Genomic DNA, 20,448 nt, shown 5'->3' on the forward strand with positions numbered 1-20,448 from the left:
AGCTTATAAAAGTTAATGGTCAATAAAACTTTTTTTTCAGTTCATAAAATGTGTTTATTTAACTTGCTCTTGAAGTATCTGACAATTAGAAGCATGTTATTATCATATTGGAATAAAATCCAATTAAATTACAAAGCCATCCCTTCTTCCAGAAATCCTCAGAGAAACAAGAAACAATTCTTGAATAGAGGTTACATCCAGATTTTAAAGAACATATTTGCAGTAGAATCATGGTGAGAATATGATGGATAAGAATTAATTGGAGAAGCAAACTGAAACATTGTAGTATTATTTCCAAAAACAGATACAATGATTGACATGTGCCCATGAACTTTCCAAAGGAAAATAGATGGAGATCTCTTGCCGCTTGACATTAAAATTCCAATAGCAAATGTCTCTGGCTATATCCCAAGCTGAGTAATTATATTTGCTTCACAGCATAAGCATTTGATGATTTTATGCTTCTCAGTATGCCCTGCTTTTATAATTTCACCAAGGATTGCATGTAAAAAACACTAATATTAAATGCTAGAAATCAATGCAAGTCGGGGGAGGGAGAGAAGGTGACCAAATAAAACAGACAAGACTAGATACACCTAAGAAAGACAGGCAGAGGGAGAGAGAGAGATGTTGTTAATCATAAACACGTAAGCCTTGACCTTGAATGATCTTTGAATTCTATATAAAGGTTTACGCCTATTTCAGAGGAAAAAAATCCTCCAGTGTGGGCTTTGGGCTCAATGATTTCTATGATTTGTATGCTCACAGGTAGTGAAAAGGAGAGGGGAATAAATCTGCTGCACTGATAAATGATGGGTGGGCCGATGGCCAGTGTTATATTCTATCTTTTCACAAAATCCTTGCCTAACTTGACGGGACAAAATATATGGGTCCATGTTCTCTTGGAATCTCTTTGATTCCGTAAGTTTGGTATTGACTGCTAGGCATGAAGTTTAATGATTCCTGCTAACTTACTAATTCAGCATCAAAAAGAAAGTATGGCCAAATCGTTTTTACTCATTTAATCAGTATCGCTAGTTTGTTTTAATGTACAATGCTGAAAAAATGGCTTTTAGAACTGGGGGGCTAAGAGTAAGGAACATGATTCAGACAAATGAGTATACCAGAAAAACTTGAGGACGTCATCCATGAGCTTCAAGCCTTGAATACATACGCAAGAGAAAGTGCCCAGCAGTTGGTATTTATCATTAATTGTTAATAATGGTACAGCTGGATCTACTAGAGAAACTGATGCTGTCATCCTAACTACAAAGGTTTAGGTTGTGGGCAAGTGCTTAAACTGGAAGTCACAATCTGCAAGCTGGACACAGATTGCTAAGGGGTACATTCTGCCTGATAGAGGTGTTGCACACAGAGTGGCATCCCATTAATACTCTCTTTTGGATGCTCAGTCAGCAAGGAAAGTAGGCCACTGTGTCTCATTGTATTATTCTTAGCACATTACATGTTCTGGAATAACATGTAATGAGAGATGAGATGAGAGAATGATGTAATTTGTGATCTAACTCCCCTTTGCCCTCGTTCTTGTGGGTCCTTGCAGTAAACCACCATTGGGGAGGATAATCTTTGTAACCCTAGAAACATTAAAGCATTTGATCTCTTATAGGAGACAAGTACAGAAATGTTAAGCACCCCGATGCAGAAACTGCTATAGTATTAAAGGCTATTGCAAAAACTGTTAGTAGAATTTGGGGTTGAATTTAAAGCAGTTTTCTTAAATGAAGTTCTAATGAACAATGTATTTTAATTTTGAAAAGAAGTTTACTGTATGGAACTCTATATACAGATGTGACTTCATTTGATCCTCAAAATAGTGCCAGTGAAGAAATAGGTATTATGTTTAATAATACCTATTTAACCCTGCAGAGATTAAAAGATTTATTTTACATATTTTATTAGAAGGGATCAGCAGAGTTAGCACTGGCACACCGGTGTTCTGAATCTAATCCCAGTTATGTATACATGGGCATACTATACACTGACTTAAAATGGGCCTCGTCAAGTGGTGCCATCCACTTAAATGTCTACTCATAAATGATTCACCATGACAATGGACATTACCATATAATTGATAGGAGTTAGAAGCCCTGGTAAAGCCATATACAGCATCAAGAGGTTTTCATTTTAATTTGTAAATCAAATCTGCAAGGCTATTATGGGATGACTGAAATTCCATTTGACTTGCAGTGTTCCAATTTAAACCAAGAACTGGACTATCGTGTCATGCAAAGTGAACAGAGGTATATTTGATGCATTCACACCACCTCTATACACCCATTGATTTTAATCCCGTGGCTCTCCTCTTGATGCAAGAGCAAGGAAAAGAATAGCAGTGGGTAACACCACAGGAATGCTAATTGCACCAGGCCTTGTCCTAAGTGCTTTATGTATACTGACTTTAAACCTCACACCACCCTTGTAAAGGAGCAATTATTATCCCCTTCTGTAGACTATAAAACGGAAACATAAGGAATAGAAGAACTTGTTAAAGGTTGCATAGCAGGTCAGCAGCAGAGTTGGGTTTTGCCTCTGACTCCGGACTGAATGCATTTAAAGAGGAAAGTGGACCACCTCTCATAAAAGTGATTACTGAATGGAAGAGAACCAACAAAGGACTTTGGAGTCACACAGAATGGTTAGTTCTCTGACTCCATTGCTGTCCAGCTAACAGTGTTACTCTGAACAAGATGTTTCCTCGGGCTCAAGTAAGAAGGCACAAGTGAAGCCTACTTCACTGCATATTAGGTAGTGACTAAATGGTAATTATAGAGGATGAGCAGAAATTACACTTTTCAAATAACTTACTCAAAGTGATTAATGAAAAAAAATGTATAAAGGGGTTGGATGGCTAGTTTTCTATAATTCAGGAGCAGAAGAAGCCACACCCCTCAACTCTGTTCAGGGTTCTTTGAACCACAAAGGAGGAAATAAAGGACTCTTATCTAACTTATAATTGTTTTTCAGTTTAAAAAGTTAACTTTGAAGTGTCTTCAATTCTTTTCATCTGTTTAAAGACATATCTACTGAAAGTGTTATCAGACCATCCTCTCAATGTTGGATATATGTCACAATTAAATACACATAACTGTAAAAATGTTCCCCCTCTTCTCAAATACTGAAATACAATTAATGAATCATCTTGGAAAAAGAAAAATAAAAGTAGCAAGCATAGTCCTATCTGTGTCCTCAAACCGATCGAATCAGAGGAATCATTTGTCTTGCTTCTTAGAACTAGGATGTCTGCTTATTTATGTATTTGACAGTGGCTGTAGATTGAAGTAAGAGGTCAGGGGAACCACAAAATATTATAAAAAATAAAATCAAACCCAAGCAAATCCAAAGAAAACTTTGAAAGCCAGGGAACCTGCAACCTTGGCTCACTTGTCCATTAGCAAAATCCTTGAGCCAATCACTTGGTACATTTTAATCAAGACAATGAAAATACAAGCTGTCAAGCAAATCATGCTGGTCTTAATGAACAGTTCTCAAAGAAAGCAGTCTTTGCTACCTGCACTGGCATTGGTAGGACAGGACGAAAATGGACCCTGTCATATTTTGTTGTTTTTGTACAGGTACGATGTGTGCTCAATGAGAATGCAAGATTTAAAGGGAGGAGTTTTAAAAATCTTTTCGGGGTACCTAGCATATGACTGAACACAGAGTTATAAAAACAGTAAAAGACTCACAGCTGAACTGAATTGAAATATGGCTCCTAAGACCATTAACAACAAACAAAGGTAAAGGGATTTGTTCATTTGATAGTATAGAGTCACTGTCTTATAGTAGTGAGATCTACAGATAGATTAAAGAAATATACAGAATTATAAAGATTGCATGTAGTGATGATCCGTCTTCATGGAAAATGACAGAATTCTCCATGTAGCACATGATGAAAACACTAATTCACCATTCTTTCATTTTTTTAATTTGAATAATGGATGTCACCTGAAAACAAGCCTTGACCACCTGTGTAATTTTTTTTTCTTATTAATGCAGTATTTATTTGTCTTCCTTCTGTCAGACCCCGAGCCAACCACTTTCTCCAGGTTGTCTGAGGTTTAGGAAAAGAAAGCTACGGTGTAGATGAAACATGGGAGAAAGCCATATATGAGGTGGAGAAGGCTCCTTCACATGGTGAAGAGTTTCAGAAAGGCCACCATCAGGCAAAAGAGTCCCATGGCCTCCAAGAGGGCAAAGCCCGAAAAAGAGCTATTGCTTCAGAGATGGGTTCCTGGCATAACCAATGATGAGGCTCCCAAACACAGTCCCAATTCCAATACTCCTACCGTGGCAGCCTAAAGCCCCAATGAACTTGGCTGCTGTGTTGATGTCTATTGAAACGCCACTGGTTCGGAAGCTGCAGCTAGGCATAAGTCAGGTCAAGGGATTTGGGGCTGCCAAGTTGCTGATGCTCTCATCTGTCAGTTTCTCTGATGGTTTTAGATAGTGATCAGCTCAACAGCTGAGAGGTGCTACTGACCAATAAAGGGGTGGGAACAGACTTCCTACAGGGGTACACTTTTGGGGGATGAGGGGCTATGACGGGACAGCTGCTCCCAGCGCAGAGAAGACAGACCTATACTTAATCTTTTTCAAGATGTCCCAGCTCTGAAGTTACAGCAGCAGAAACTGAACATTTAGCCTGGAAAGAAAGGAATTGATATTTAGCAGTCCAAGATACCAACAGTGTTTTGACGATGTTTTCTTTAACAGCATAGTATCTGAGACTCATGATAGTATACAAAATGAGCAAACGACAGAAATCTAGACAATTTTTTTTAATGTAACAAGACTGTGTGTAATGAACACCAAAAGTGACAGTACAGACAAGGGCTGTGGGAGCTCAGAGAAAGGACAACTGCAAGGGCTGCCCTGGGGCGGGGATACCCCGTCTCAGAAACTTGGTCCTTGCTAAGAACTCACACTGCCTGACATGTCCCCTGCAGAGCCTCTCAGAGAATTCTTTGGATTTCACTTGGATAAATATGAAATAGATAAAATTACAACAGTGAACAGATTATGGATATTCTCTTTACTTGCCTTTACTTATCTACATGCCAAGCTGAACAAAAGACAAAGTAAATGAGACGTGCAAAGAAAGACTGAGGAAAAAAATGCAAATAACTTAGAAATACATACACATAATTGTGATCATAAGCTTCTACTTTCTACCTCTACTTTTCTTCTTTTTCACCTGTGTCTTGCTATACTTTTGTTTATCCTCTTAAACCAGCTTCAATCCTTTCTAGAACGTGGCATAACATACATTTAAAATAAGAAAACACACATCATCAAAGACCACTGTATTGAAAAAATATACTATTCTACGTGTTGGTGTTTCTCAAGCTTAATTTAACTCCTCGAGCTCTATTAATGTACATCTATCCACATCCATTTGTAGTGCTTTTAGGGATGCAAGTGCATATGCAGATAAGTGCACTTACAAGTTCACAGCTCAATAAATTTGTATAAAATAAACATTTCTATTAACAGCACCAACATCAAGAAAAGAGAAATTACCAGAATCTGGAGAAGCTCTCCTGTTCTACCTTTCTGTTTCTGCTTTAACCATGGTACCCACTGTCCTGACTTTTATCACCATAGTACAAGATGGTCTTTTTTTGTATATTATAAAAATGGGATCATACCATGTGTATTTTTCTGTGTTTTTTGTCCAAATTTGTGTCCATATAATCATATTTATGTTACTCATTGTATAAACTTAAATTCATAAATTCCCTGGATAAATGACCATTCAGATCATTTGCCAATTTTTTAATTGGGTTATTTGTCTTTTTGTTGTTGAATTATAAGAGTTCTTTATATATTCTAGATACAAGTCCCTTATCTCCCAATCTATGGGCTGTCTTTTATCTTTTTTCAAATTCCAATATAATTAACATACAGTGTTATATTACTTTCAGGTGTACAATATAGTGATTCAACATTTCTATATATTACTCAGTGCTCATCATAATAAATGTACTCTTAATTCCCTTCATTCTCTTTCATCACTTCCCCACCACCTCCCCTCTGGTAACCCACCAGTTTCTGTCTTTTACCTTTCTTGATGGTGTCCTTTGTAGCAAAACATTTTTAATTTTGATCTTTAAGTTATGCATTTTTAAGTTATTTTTTTCTCTTGTTACTCAAGCTTTAGTGACATATCTAAGTACTCTTTTGCTAAATCCAAGGTTACAAAGATTTACCCTCATATTTTCTTCTAAGAGTTTTATAGTTTTAGTTTGTACATTTAGGTTTTTTATTCAAGTTAATTTTGCCCGTGAAGTGAAGGTCCAACTTCCTTCCTTTGCATGTGGCTATCTTGTCATCTCTATAGCATTTGTTGAGAATACTATTCTTTCCCTACTTTTGATGGTTTTGTCACTGTTGTCAAAAATAAGTTGACCATAGATGTATGGATTTAAATACAGACTTTCAACTGTATCCCATAGATCTATATGTCTATCCTTAAGCAAGTACTGTAATGCCTTGGTTTTTGTTCCTGTAAAGTATGCTTTGAAATCAGGATGTTTAAGTTGTCTTACTTTGTTCTTTTTCAGTATCATTTTGGCTATTCTGGGTCCTTTGTACTTCCATACAAATCTTAGAATCACATGTTAATTTATACAAAGAAGTCCAGTGAAATTTTGATAGAGATCTCAATGAACCTGTAGATCAGTTTAGGGAGTTTTGCCATTCAACAATGTTAAGCCTTTTAATCCATGAATATAGCATGTTTTTCTATTCATTTTGATATTTCTAGATTTATTGAACAAAGTTTTGTAGTTTCCAGAGTACAAACTTTGTACTTCTTTTGTTAAATGTATACCTAAGTATTTCATTCTTTTTTACACTTGATAAATGGTATTGTTTTCTAAATTTAATTTTTATATTTTTATTGCAAGTATATAAAATATAATTGAGCTTTATATAATGATCTTATATCCTGAAACATTGCCAAAATGATTTATTAGTTTTAACAGTTATTTATTGGATTCCTTTCTATATATATAAGATCATATCATCTGGAAATAGAAATATTTTTATTTATTCCTTTCCAATCTGGAGACCTTTTATTTATTTTTCTTGCCTAGTTTCCCTGGCTAGAATCTCATGTACAGTGTTGAATACAAGTGGCAAGAGTGTTCCTAATTTTAGTCATTCACCATTAAGTATGATGTTACCTGTGGAATTTGAGTAGGTAACACTTACAAAGTTGGGGAAGTGTCTTGTATTCTTTTTTTTAATGTGTTTTTTCATGAAAGAATGTTGGATTTCATAAAATGTTTTTCCTGTGTCTATTAAGATGATCATAGGTGCTCGGAGCCTGGAGCCTGTTTCTGATTCTGTGTCTCCCTCTCTCGCTGCCCCTCCCCCCTCATGCTCTGTCTCTCTCTGTCCCAAAAATAAATAAACGTTGAAAAAAAAAATTAAAAAAAAAAAAGATGATCATAGGAGTTTTGCTTTTTCTTTCTGTAGACATGATGTATTACATCAGTTGATTTTTGGATATTAAAACTAATTGCATTCCTGGGATATGTACCACTTGGTCATGGTGTATAAATATTTTTGTGTGCTTCTGGATGTGGTTTGCTAATTTTCTTGAGGATTTTTACATCCATAAGAGATACTAGTACGCACTTTTGTTATTTCGAGGTGTCCTTGTCTAGTTTTGATATGACTGTGGTACTGGCGCTATAAAATAAGTTGGAAAATGTTCCTCTCCCTTATCTACTTTGGAAGAGCTTGTGAAAAATCAGTATTAATTGGCAATTAATTTAGAATCATTAATGTTTTACAAGATAGAGGTTAGGAAGTCCTGTTTCTGATAAGCTAGTTTCTAGACAGAATAACATAACAATCTAATATTTTTCTTTTTATCTTGAGATTCCTTTTGATTTTCTTAAACACTTTTGGAGAAATGACTTTGCAGATAGTAGCCAGAATTAATTTTATTTTATTTTCAGTTACAATTTCCTGATGCCTAGTGATATGGAATGTTGAAGTATGCTAGAAACAATTTGCTCAACACTGATGAGAACTTAATAACCAGGTATTAGCTCTGAAGTTAGTTAAGTAATTTGATAGGTTTTAATTGATGGTGTTATTTGGTTGCTGTTTCTCTGTGGTTTTTTTGTTTGTTTGTTTTGTTTTGTTTTGTTTTTTTGTGTTTGGTTTTTTCTGTTGTTTTTTTGGTTTAGGATATAAGGCAAGGTTACAATGAACCGGTCATAGTGTCCTCTAGAAGAAGATATCCAGAAACATAGTAGTAACACAACTTGGGTTGCATTATGAATACAGGAAGGGAAAGTGCACACCATGAGGAAGAATAGAGCATCTCATTATCCTCATGGAGGATCTTACAAAGAACTTATTACAATATTTGGGCTTTGAGTAGGTGTTTTACAAGAGCATTCAATCAAGTGAGGCTTTGGTCTAAATTAGATGCTCTCAGGAACTGTAAATAGTTCTACAATTGAGTGAAAACCTATCTCATTTAGAACGGGAGAAGACCAGAGTAAAGAGTAAAGCTAAATCTGGGATAGGGTGATGTTAGATATTTTAGGGTTGGCACAGTGATGTTTTTCTTTTAATCCACATCATGAATTGTTCGTGTTTTTGTATCACTTCATTACAGTCACAGAGTAATGCTGTCTAGCTGTTGGTCAGGTCAGCTCCTAACAATATCAAGGCCTACCTGTCAGAGTCCAGCAAGTCCTGAATTTTTAGGGGCTAATTTTCCTTTCCTCATGGATGAACTATATAATAAAAAGCACATAGTCATAATAAATAGCACATTAAAATAAAATCAAAGAACCACGGTGATATAATTAAATTTACGACATTACATTTTGTACATTAAAACAAAGCAACTCTTCTATGCTATTTTTTTCCCTTGCTGTTGTCCACAATATAAAGATATATAAAGTACTGTATGATCTAGCAGAGAATGCTGGGGGAAAATTTTATAGTAAGATTGTGACTAGATCTCATGTTTGAACAATCAATACAATCCAAAGTGTGGTCTAATGATCACAGCCCCTCATGAAAAACAATTTATCATTGAAAAGTAATAGCTTTCTAATAATGTGACAAATATTATTCCTAAATCTCAAAGTCAGCAATAAAGTTTGAGGTCCTCTATTTATATTCTAATCTTTCACTAGGTTCTACACTATCAATTTACTAAGTTTCATGTTAACCTTGGAGAGTTAAAGGACGCTCTTTGGAGTAAATCAGCTGTTTATCCTTCAGAACAGTGAATTCAAGTGAAATACAAACCCATGAGAAGACCTACTTTTAAAACAGAGCCACTGCATTATAATTTGCATATTCCTTTATTTTTTAAAGAAATTTTCTTATTCCCATTCATATTATTTTATTAAAGTAACCTGACATCACCATTACTGATGAATTTGTGTCACTGGTGAAAAACATATATATGCCAGTGTAGGCTTAGACTTCAGTTCACTTCAAAAAATAATTCTACATGCAAGTTACACAACAACGTGTGTAATGAAGCAGATCCATGTTGTTGAAATGATGTCAGAATAGCCTGAGCATTGTTTTCCCTCACTAAAGTTGCATTGGATAACATATATGTTTTGCACACTAAATAACACTAAAAGACTGCTTAATAGTATCAGTTTACATTGTCAAATTCATTCTAAATAATACATAAAATTAATTAAAAAATTTATTAACATTTTTAAAAGTATAAGTACATGTATGTGAGCTAATGTTACTAAGCCAATATCCCATAATATGTATGTTTTGTAATATTAATTCTCTTAGAGCAAATACCTCTGCTTTACCCTTACTTATGTAAGGTTGACTTAGCTATTAATAAATTATTCTTCCATATAAGTTGTAGACACATTATGTTAGGTTTATATTTCAAATTGGAAATGTCACTGGAGGACAATGAGTCATCCAGGATAACTGACTGATTTATAATGGTTAGCCATTTCTTCTAAAAACAGGGAATGTTTCTGGAAAAATTAAGATCTTCTTTTACTTCCTTAATTATTTCTATAGGTTTTTTTTCCTAATTGTACACTAGATAAATTACCATATAAATTGAAGTTTTTGTTGTGAGTGTGATGGTGTCCTATTTTGAATTTTCTAGTTGGGGCAAAGAATATGAAGGGTCTAAGATTTTTACCCAGTATACAAGCTAACAAGTTAGCCTACCACACTTTAATGGATGCCCGCAGGAAAAACCTGACTCTTGGTTCAGAGACCAAAGGTAATTTATTACTCACAGCAATAACATTAGCCAGAATATTAGTTTTTTGCCCCGGTTCTCTGAGCTCCAATTACCATGGGGAAATGAGAAGAGGACCAGAGGAAGGAACTTTGAGGACAGAGAACACACACCTTTTATAATGGAAAATAAACAAGTCTGTCCTATTCTAAGTACAAATATCCTTGAAAAGATAGCCTAGAACAAAGGCAGCCTTGCCTTTGCCCACAATATAGATGAGAGAGCCATAGAGAGGCGCCTCTCTTTATTTGGTTATTTCTGCAGTACACAAATATTACTGCTTCTCAAAGGTTGATTGTGTGTCCAGGCAACTTACAGGACTCTCATTTGTTCCTATAGTTTGTATGCTGATTCTGTTGCTTTCCCTTAGGTAGATGATTAAACATCTATATATACCGACAATTGTATGCTCTCTTTTCTAATCCTTGCAACTCTTCATTCATTTTCCCTCTTTTAACATTAGGCAGAACTTCCAGGGGTCTATTAAATGTGGCTTTGTCACTGATCTTAAAAAAAAAAAAAATCTACAGGTGTCTAAAATTTCTCTGTCAGATATAATGTTTGTTATTGGTTTTCTTGTACCATTTTTATTAAGTTGAAGTTTTCTTCCAGCCTTCATTTATTGAATTTTTTAAATTAATAGATGCTGTGTTTTGTAATATTAATTCCAAAAGAACATTTTCTTTTAATAGACTGAATATTGTCGATAGATTTTTCTGATACTGAACCATTCTTATATTCATAAGCAATCATGTGATTAAATAAAACTGTAGGATTTGGTAAGCTTATGCATTATTTTAAAATCTATATTCCTAAGTGAAATGGGCCTGCATTATTTTGTCATTACCCTTATGGTAATCAGGAGTACACTAGCTTCATAAAATGAACTGGGCATCTTTACCTCTTATTCTAGTTTGTGAAACAATTTGTATAATGTAGGAATTTAATATTATTTGAAAGTTTGTATGAATTCACTTCAAAGCCTTCTGAGACTGGCTTTTTGTTTTATTTATGTCTAGGGGCAATCTTGGCTATTTTAATTTTGTTTAAAATTTATTGTTATGTTTTGGAACAGGACATTTTGACAGCATGTATTTTTCCATAATTTATACACTTTTCAAAGTTTTAAAATTTGTTAGTGTATATCGGAACTTATATATGACCATGGAACTATCAAAAGTAGTAAGAATAGGACAAATTAGCAGAAGGGGTTAAATAAACTCCTTCAAGGAGGAAAAATGAAAATGGATGTGTACTTAACAGTACATTCAAAAGTGACCGAATAGATTAATGGTCTACATGTGAAAGATAAACTATAAGACAATAGAAGAAAATAAAACTGGGTATCTTTATGATCTGTAGGCAGGAAAGTACTTTAAAAACAAAACTTCAGAGTCAGAAATCATAGGACAAAACTTTGATGAATGTCATTACATCCAAAGTAAGGATAGTTCTTCAGGGGAGGACACAAGAAACAAAATGAATAGATGGATGACATAGTGGGAGAAGGTGTATAAATGAAAGAGAGATTTAATGTATTAAAAAAGAAGACATGCATGTTAACATAAAGATAAGCAAAGAGAAGCTTTCAAAAACCCACAGCAAACATAATGTTTACTGAGAAATGTTAGAAGCATTTTCTGTTTTATTTTTTTTAATTTTTTTTTCAACGTTTATTTTATTTATTTTTGGGACAGAGAGAGACAGAGCATGAACAGGGGAGGGGCAGAGAGAGAGGGAGACACAGAATCGGAAACAGGCTCCAGGCTCTGAGCCATCAGCCCAGAGCCGACGCGGGGCTCGAACTCCTGGACCGCGAGACGGTGACCTGGCTGAAGTCGGACGCTTAACCGACTGCGCCACCCAGGCGCCCCAGCATTTTCTGTTTTAAATGAGAGTTGAGCAATGATGCCTGCAAGTTGTGTTTGGGTTTGCAGGCACACAACATTGAATGCATCAAACTAAAATCCCAGTCCTCATGAGGTTTTTGTCACTTGGGGTCTTTCATTAATGGATATTGTCGCTTGAAGTTGTACCTGATGGGGAGATGTTGGTCAGAGGGTGCAAACTTTCACTTATAAAATGAATAGCTTTGGGGGATTTAATGTACAGTATGGTGATTATAGTTAACCATAGGGCGTTGTATCCTTGAAACTTGCTAAGAGAGTCTATCTTAAGTGTTCTCACCCCAAGAAAAAAGGTACCTGTAAGAAGTGATGAAGGTGTTAATTAGCTTGACTGTGGCAATCATGTCACAATTCATGTGTGTATTAAATCGTAACATTGTACACTTTAAGACAAAAACAGCACATTGTACAACCTAAATGTATACAATTTTTACTTGTCCATCATGCCTCACTAAAGCTGAGGGGGAAAATGAAAAATACATATATATTTTTAAAACGTTTGTTTAAATAGTTCAGGAAACCCTGGATTTTATTATTTATACCTAGCAAGATTCAGGGAGGGTTTTTTTAAAAAATTAACCATATTTTTAATAAGCTTGTATACAAGGAAATCATGAAATAAGCACACATGATGGAACACTGGGTAAAGAGTCCATTGACTAACTTAGATTATTGAGTACCTATTGACTTAAAGTAGTATTCCATTACAGAATCTATTATAATTTAGGTGTTTTTTTTTTTCCTTGACTATTCATTCTGCCTTTTCTGACCGTAGCCTAATGTAGTGTCACCATGGGATTCTGAGTAAGAAGCTGATTTTCAGAAGAGTTATGAATCATGGAAACAAGTTTTCTATACATTAGTTAATTTAAATTCCATAAGATTCAGTAAGTCAGAAAACATTAATGGATATTTTTGTTAAATACAGTGCTGTTATACATTGGGTCAACTAATAACAAAACCTGTATCAAAGTGATTTTTGTGAGTAATAAACATCCAGATCCTCTGAGACTGTATATTATCATCTAGAAATAGAGGTAGCACTTTGTTCTTTTAAATAAGCTTCAAATAATAGTCCCTAATGAGTAATGAACAGAGGAGATAAAACAATTAGATTTTTATCTTTTTACCACTGAATTAAACTTACATTGTAAATTTTGACTTTTAGGCATAGAAGAGTAGAAAATAAGGCAAAAGTTTAAAAAAATAATATAAATGAGTCACCAAAAATTAGATTTCATCAACTGACTAAAGTAGTTTATCATCTTTAGTATGTTTATAACAAGCTAAAGAAAAACTGTTCTGCTCTCAGGGAAAAATTTTTGTTACTGGCACTGTTTGTTTCTATTTATTTTTGAACCTCAAAAAACAACTTTCACTGTATTGGTTGAATTAATTGAATAATTACTAGTAGGTGATTTTCATGTTATCTGTGATCAGAAAGAAAAGAATGTACTGATTTTTTTTTAATCTAATTGAGTTCTGTTTTCATTACCCTGATATTTTAGGAAAGGCCTATTGGAGATAATCAGAATCTGTACTGACTTGTGTTGAGATCTGAAGTCTAATAAACTTATCTGAAGTTACTGGTAAATCCCAGTGACTTAAAATATATGATCACCTTTAATTTAGTGTTTACAATGTACATGCTAGTTTTTTAGTCAAATCTTGGGTCAGAGCGCATCTGATTATTTTTTAGCAGAAGCTTTCTGGTATATTTTGTCTTTAACATTTCCTGCATATGTATTTTTTTATAGTTCACTGGAATGGTTGACACTGATTTTTCCCACCTGGTTACAAAAGAATGGGAAAAGTGAGATCAACAGAGATTACGTGAAGAAAAACAAAAAGCTACAATGTATCACATTGTCAGTTAAAGATCAATTGTATCCTTAAATGAGATCCAGAGAAACAGAGTGCAGAGAATCAATACCAGACAGTCATTATATCAATATTATAGAACCGGCTAGATGGCTTATAGGATCTATAATTTAATATACAGCAGAGAAATTTAAATGATTAAGGACTCTGACATCACTTTCTTGCCCTCAACAAGGGACGTTAACAAAAAAGGTCAAGTTGAGGTGTGATAAAAACAGATGGTACTTTCCTGGCAGTCCAAAGTACATTGGTTTACCGTTATATATGGATATGGAAAATTCTAATTTACTGGAGTGGATATGAAAGTAAGACAATATATGAGACCTGACAATCTGCAAAAAATCCTTTTGTTCACCTCCTCCACTGTTCTAGCATCTTCTCCTTCCTCCCTTGCATCCATATTGTTCCTATGGGAGGTGTCACACTTTTATATAATCAGGTTACTTTAGGCAAAATTGATTAATTCAATGGAGGGCATCAGATCCAACCTTTCCCTTAGAGTAATAATTCCTTTCTCTAGGATTTGTAACCTCAGACTTTTATCTATTTTATTTTATTTTATTTTATTTTATTTTATTTTTTATTTTTTTTTCAACGTTTATTTATTTTTGGGACAGAGAGAGACAGAGCATGAACGGGGGAGGGGCAGAGAGAGAGGGAGACACAGAATCGGAAACAGGCTCCAGGCTCTGAGCCATCAGCCCAGAGCCTGACGCAGGGCTCGAACTCACGGACCGCGAGATCGTGACCTGGCTGAAGTTGGACGCTTAACCGACTGCGCCACCCAGGCGCCCCATCAGACTTTTAAGAGATCCGAGGCAGTCTCTTGGATAACTGAAGTTAAGAAGATATAAGATCTGTAAGTCGAAAGCTGTTAGAGGTCATGTGGATAGAGTAGGTATGTGTAGATAGCAAAAGAAATAATGCCAGCATGTACAGTGGAAAAGACTTTACTCCTTAGGAGCAGTTCTCTTGGCCAAGGATGCTTATCTAGACTTCTACTTCCAGAGAATAGAAGCATGTCATTCCTCTACTGGTATCCAAAACTATCAATGAAAAGAAGTTTTAATGATTGTATCCTTTTCCAGTAAACCAGCAGGGGTACATCTGAATGTATTTCTAGTTCAATAGAAGTAAAAACTCCATCGCTGGATTTTGCCTCCACCAAAGGCTTATGAACAAATTCAGGATGATCTAATGTATACGAATAAATGTAGAAGGTCTCAGGTGGTCCTTTTTTTTCTTTAAAGGAATAGTGCTATTGTTGAAATTAGAGTCAGCAGGGAACTGGTGCTGATATGGGGTTAAAAGCATCATCCAATACTGGGTGATCAATGGGTATTAAGTCAAGTTATGGTCTAACAGTGTTTTGCTGGCTTGAAAGTACTGTAGGTGAAAGAAACACAGGACAGCTTAGTTACAAATTGCACTTTATACAATACGTAAAGAAAATCCTTACAAGGAGACTTTAGAGTTGCCTGGCTTTTCCTAATTTTGTACTCAAAAACACTTAGAGGCTATATTGACAATTGAAAACATGGACTGGGAAGCAATCCAATGCTTAATTGTAGTTCCACATTAAATTTTATTAGATCTAGTGAGTATTTCAGTTAAATCAGTATGATAATATTATAAAGACTGGACAGTTCAGATGACTTCCTATGCATGGTAATCTAGGGGAAAAAACAAACAATGTACTGATAGGAAGAAGAAAAAAAAGCTTTAAAAAACAAGCAATTTTGCCACTAAATGTGGAACAGCATTTAACATTTCCTTCTTAAAACCCTACAGTTTTTGAGGAAGAAAAAAATCAGGAAAACGAAACAAAGGTTTTTCCTGGCATAAAATTTCTTTCTCTCTTATTGTAAGTTTTCACAATTAACATAGATCAGAACTGTTCCAGATCTATTTAACCTGTAAAAGTGCTCACCTAAAACTCTATTATAATTATCTAGTTGTGAAAAATATTTATTTCCAATAGACATCAAAAAATTGACTCAAATTTGTATGTGAAGAAAATACTCAAGAGGTATGAATTCTTGGCAGGCTTAATGTTTAAAGTAGTAATACCTCTGTATGCATCAAAAAGAACAACAAGATCTTGTTACGCAAGTGAATATTTTTAATACAAATCATCAGAGCTACCATCGAGGAAAGTTCCTTTAATGTCCATTGTCTAACTTAATTCTCACAAGCATAAAAAGTACAACTCCCATGTTACAGAATAGTACCTATAAAGTAAAAAAAAAAAAAAACTTGCTTTACAACCCACTTTTTCAATAAGCATTTTTTAATGTTTTTGTTTTATATGAACTGCGCTATAGATTAAATAACAAAATTAATAACTGTTCTTTCCATTGAAGGTCCCTAAAAGTGGTACAGCGTGTATCTCTGGCAAGAATTGAACCTGGTTGTCTATGACCCAACATCCTCGATCCTTGTGCAGTGTTCTAAAATCTTCCTCCTACTTGTTCCCCTCCCCTGACACCAAAAAAATTAAAACACAAAGTGTGACATGGGGTAAGTGAAATCAGACCTAATTCTAAAGGAAGTTTTCCCATTTTGCTATATCAGTATGTGGGATTCTTGGGTTTTAAGAGAATAAAAGGTCAGCAGTAAGGCCAACGAATCGAAAATCTTCTGTCAGATAAGATGAGCAGTGTGCAATGGGACCTCTGATAGATGGGAATAAATAGAAGGCATTAGATCATTTGCTCTCTGAGCACTTTCCAAAATATCTTTCTCCTAAATTCTTAACCTGGTGTTTGCAATTCAAAAGGCACCATGATCTTGTAGACCTTTTCCAATTACAGATCTCATTTTTAGTCCTTGAATCATAAAAAAAAAAAAAAAAAAAAAAAAAAAAAAACCTTTTTTTATTTCCTGACCAATTCTCTACCATATCCAAACTCCCTGTAAGGTGCTATATCATCTAAAAGGCTATATTCTTTCTGAAATAAATTTTCTTTGAGGTCTCTTGTTAATTTTCTTCCCTAGACCAAATCCCATTTATTAAAAGTGTTCCAACAGTGTGAAAGCTTTTCTGAGAGATCCTGAAGAAGATAATTTTCATACAGATAAAATGGCTAAAGGAGAGAAACATAGAACCCTAGTTTGGTTGCCTCTTCAATTAGGTTGGCATGGTCTCCTTAGTTGTAATCTGTTTAACTGCTTGCAAAGCTGTTATAAGCCCAAACACCATAAAATGAACCTACAATTTGCAGAATTCTGTGACTTAAACTATGCTCTGCATCTAAAATGTCCTTAATGTGGGTTATACTGTAAGTGTCAAAGCAAAAGTAATTTATAAAAATGCACTAGCTTTCAATAAGTGAAAGTAACAGTGTTCTATTTTGTATATCAGTTTAACCTTTGAAAAATCCTAGGAGATCTTATTATTATCCATATTTCATAAGTAAGGAAAATGAGATAACATGCCAGACTCTCCTAGTTAAAAAGTTGTACAATTATTTAGTCTAAAGAAATATTCATCATGTGATAATACTGTTTCAAAAAAAAAAAAAAAGATAATGTGATAATTTATATGACCCAGTATAAGGCTATAAAAAACTAAAGTCTGTTGAGGTCATGTCTAGGTGCCCATCTGCTTTCACTATTTTGGCTGAAATAACTGCCAACCTCTTATATATTAGCCCACCACGCTATCTGGTTTGCCAGTTTTAAAAACGCACTAATTTTAATTAACCTACTATTTCAGCCACTTATTTCTTAATTTATTCAGGCCATAAATATGATTTATGCTACAAGTTTAGTATTTAGAAAGCATTGCCTTGAATTATTAAATTAAATTTAATACTACCTAACTTGTCTCCTGCATTTTATGACTTTTAATTAACTGCCCATTATTTTTTTAAATTTTATTTCACCAAAAATAAAATCTTTCCTTTTGAACATGTAAAGTCAGCCCAGTGCCTGTTACCTCTGCATGTAAGTGCTTTTTGATTTATAACCTCAGTAACCTAAATGAATCTGGATCACTTAATAAATTCTGTTTTTAAATTTAATCATGCTTTTAGATAATACTCTGACATATAGGAACTTCTAGCAAATTTTGTTCTTTAAATTGAGAAAATGTTGTGACAGCTCTCTTCAAAACACTACCCTTATAAAGAGAAATAAGATTCTTATCCCTGGCTTTTCTCTTTTAGAGACTGTAGCTTTTAAAACAATGTGAGGGTCTACACAGGCGATTGCCTTAGTCAAACGTGCTTTATTGACATGATACATTTTTCAGGGGAGCCATTCAATTCCTTTCTGGTTTTAAAAAAATTAAAGGAAATCACTAGTGACCACACCGACCCGTTCTATTTTCAAATAGAATATTTCAAAACTGCACTGTGATTTGGGACAGCGCTCTGTACTGATAGTAGAAAGTTCTCATCCCTTTCCCTCATGCCATACCCACACAAACAACCTACACAAATACACGGGTAAAACACAAATGCAACTTTGTGTGTGTGTATGTATGTATATATTCAGTCACTGAATATATATACATAGCAGTGAATATATATATATATATACACACACACACACACATATATATGTGTATATATATATATATATATATATATATATATCTTTCCCACTTTATGCATGTGTGTATATAAGTACATATGCATATATGTAAATAAAACTAAATTTAATAGATTCACAAATACACATTAAATGGTATTCAACGGTTAAAAGAATTTTACATCTGAAATATCGTAAGCCACATCGATTCATATATTTGGTTAGGCAGTCTTGCACTCACACTTCCTCCAAAGCTATTGTTTGTAAAGCCACATTTCAACTCTGTAAGCACGTGGGGTGAGAGAAAAAGTAGAGCCTGCAAAACTGCAATAATTATAATTTTATAATGTTGGCTTCCCTGAGCCTGTCTCTAAGAATCATAATTAATGCAATACATCCGTTAGCTTCTCTCAGGGGTAAAAGCAAGGATCTAATTGAAACCTTGTAAAGCAGTTTCACAAGTGAAATGGAAAGAATATGGGCATTTTACTTCCAGCCCCACCTTTACACAGTCACAGATTATTAATATTTCATAAAAATGTTGTAAACCTTCACGCTAATATCACTACAACTGATGAATTTAGGTCAATAATGACAACTGAATCTTTAATTGGTAATGTTTAATAGAATTTCTTTTCTGGAATGAGGAGATACAGATTCTGGAAATGATTCTATAATTAGTAACAGTCATTTTGTGATTCTGGAGAACTTCTAGATCAGTATATATAAATTTAAGACAAAAGAAATAGTCCATATTCTAGTAAGTAACAAGCTGATTCATATAAAGCTGGTACTGACAGCCTACCTAGATAAAATAAGCTAGGCTTATTATTCCAAAATAACATCCATAGGTCAAAAAAGAAGTCATGGATATTAGACAATAAACTGAATGATTATGAAGATAAGCTCTTTATGCGAAAGGCCAGTGTACTTGTCTATACACTGAAGCCTGATCATCAAACCGTTTGGTACCGTTTGGCATATGATAGATGCTGGGTAAATACTTTGCAGTTAATGAAAATAAGCCAGGCTTCCCCTACATTTACTGTGTCTGGCGTCACTCTTTGAACACTGTAAACAATGCAGGTAGGAGTCTCAGTTTTAATTATGAAAAACAGTACCTATTTCTTCAGCTGCCCCCTCCAGTTTTCCTCCTCCTCCTCCTCCTACCCGTGCTGCAAAATAGGAAACCTGAATGCTGAGCTCTGCTTGTAATCTCTTTTTGAAGAATCTTTACCTGTTCTTGAGGTTTTTGGCACAGGTTTAAATCTTTCATACCCAGTAGGTGCTATCATCAAAGGAATTACATTCAGTTACTGTCGGAGTCATTTACTGCGAAGTATTTACCCAGCATCTACCATACGCCAAATGGTACATGTTCGATGATCAGGCTTCAGTGTATAGACAGGTACACTGGCCTTTCGCATAAAGAGCTTATCTTCATAATCATTCAGTTTATTGTCTAATATCCATATGAGTTCTTTTTTGACCTATGGATTATTTTGGAATACAGTTCCAAATTTCCAAATACATGGGAATTTTCTAGTCATTTTTATTGTTACTGATTTCTAGTTTAATTTTATTGTGGTAAGAGGATCTACCCTCTTTGATTTTAATGTTTTAAAGATGAAATTTACTCAAAACATGGTCAACTTTGTTAAATGATCCATGTGCACTTGAATGTTTACATAATGGTATCAAGCAGTGTTTTAATATTTCCATTAGGTCAAGTTTGTCAGTATTATTTCTCAAATTTTCTATATTTTTTACTGTTTTCATCTTTTTCTACTTGTTTGAGCAGTTGCTGAGGGAGGTATATTAACTCTCTTACTC

General features: G+C 34.4%; 1 pseudogene; it reads right to left on the minus strand.

The window, feature by feature from the left end:
• Positions 1-4,148: 4,148 nt before the first annotated feature.
• LOC123581429 lies at positions 4,149-5,593 on the minus strand (annotated as a pseudogene).
• Positions 5,594-20,448: the final 14,855 nt, after the last annotated feature.

Source organism: Leopardus geoffroyi, chromosome A3, assembly GCF_018350155.1.
Source record: "Leopardus geoffroyi isolate Oge1 chromosome A3, O.geoffroyi_Oge1_pat1.0, whole genome shotgun sequence".
NCBI classification, from domain to species: domain Eukaryota; kingdom Metazoa; phylum Chordata; class Mammalia; order Carnivora; family Felidae; genus Leopardus; species Leopardus geoffroyi.